This window comes from Amphimedon queenslandica, unplaced genomic scaffold (assembly GCF_000090795.2).
Source record: "Amphimedon queenslandica unplaced genomic scaffold, v1.1 AMPQUscaffold_12907, whole genome shotgun sequence".
Taxonomy (NCBI): domain Eukaryota; kingdom Metazoa; phylum Porifera; class Demospongiae; order Haplosclerida; family Niphatidae; genus Amphimedon; species Amphimedon queenslandica.
In genome coordinates this window covers 38,581-39,794 of record NW_003546857.1, presented here as the reverse complement: position 1 = coordinate 39,794, position 1,214 = coordinate 38,581, and the positions used below count along the sequence as shown (strand labels likewise).

At 34.4% G+C, this 1,214-nt stretch overlaps 1 long non-coding RNA gene across 1 annotated transcript; it reads right to left on the bottom strand.

The window, feature by feature from the left end:
- Positions 1 to 353: 353 nt before the first annotated feature.
- Positions 354 to 938, bottom strand: LOC109586289 (uncharacterized). The gene is made up of 2 exons (XR_002186921.1): positions 847 to 938; positions 354 to 662 (listed from the first exon to the last, which is right to left on the bottom strand). It is a non-coding gene; the product is annotated as an uncharacterized LOC109586289 (long non-coding RNA).
- Between the last annotated feature and the right edge of the window lie 276 nt (positions 939 to 1,214).

The following is a 1,214-nucleotide window of genomic DNA, read 5'->3' as shown; positions in this document are numbered from 1 at the left end:
ACTTGAAAAATTAAAGTTGGAATCAGCTCAAACTTCCTACACAACATAAGGACATGAATATGCATCAGAAAATGTAATAAAAATTTGGGGTGATTTCGGAGCCATTTTTGGAAAAAACCATGGGCTATAGCCTTGGGTATTTTTCAGAATTTTGACGTTTTCTTAAAATGGCCATAACTTGAAAAATTAAAGTCGGAATCAGCTCAAACTTCTTAGTTCTTACACAGCATAAGGACATCAATACGTATCAACAAAATAATAAAAATTTAGAGTGATTTTGGGGCATTTTTTTGCTCCAAAATCCCCCATAATAAATCACCATGGTAGTTCTTCTTTGCAGTCATTTGTATCACCTTGTGAAACAGTGTCAGTGGTTCGGTCAGTGGGTGTTTCTTCATTCTTTGTATCATCATCACTCTGAACCTTCATACTGCTAGTATTCATACTGTTGGCATCTTTTACTGGTTCATTTTCATGTTCTACATTTTATCCTTATTTTCTTTCATAAGACTTTTATTTGATTCATCTAGATCTAGTTTATTTTTTGGGTCCTCCGGTATTTCTTGTGGTGATGCCAGGATTGCTGGAATTTCCCCAACTTCAGGACTCACTTTCGATGACACAGCAATCAAAAGAAGTCTCGACTAGTAAGGTTGTTAGGTCTATAAAGTAAACAGCAAAATAACAGCATTAAATTATGCATTAATTTATTTAAGGAATAAGAGATAATAGTAAATATTTATTTATAATAAAATAAATATTTATTATAAATAGTCTAGATCTACATGTGAATGTACAATATGTAAAAATATGTACAATGGCTTGCTCATACAAACATAAACTCACTTCTTTGGTGTATTCTAGTGTTTTGATACCTGTCAGATTCTATCAATACTGTAATCAGGCTTGATTCATTGATTTTGTGCAGTGCTTGGTTGTTTGCACATCCAGCCCCACCTTTTTATAACTACAGTAACAAGACCACGCCTCTTCTGACCCCACCCTAAAACTGTTCCTACTTCCTAGTTCATTGCTCCTTGTTAGTCTTGTTCTTAGGCCCTCTGGCTCTGGCCTTGGGGTAGCTTCTTTTAATGGAACTATGGCCACTAATCAAATCTGTTTAGGTAAGGTTGATTGATGATGTGAAATCCACCATTCTACTTTTGACCTACACTTATGTAGATATTAGTGACTTGGATTATGTTCTTTGTTTA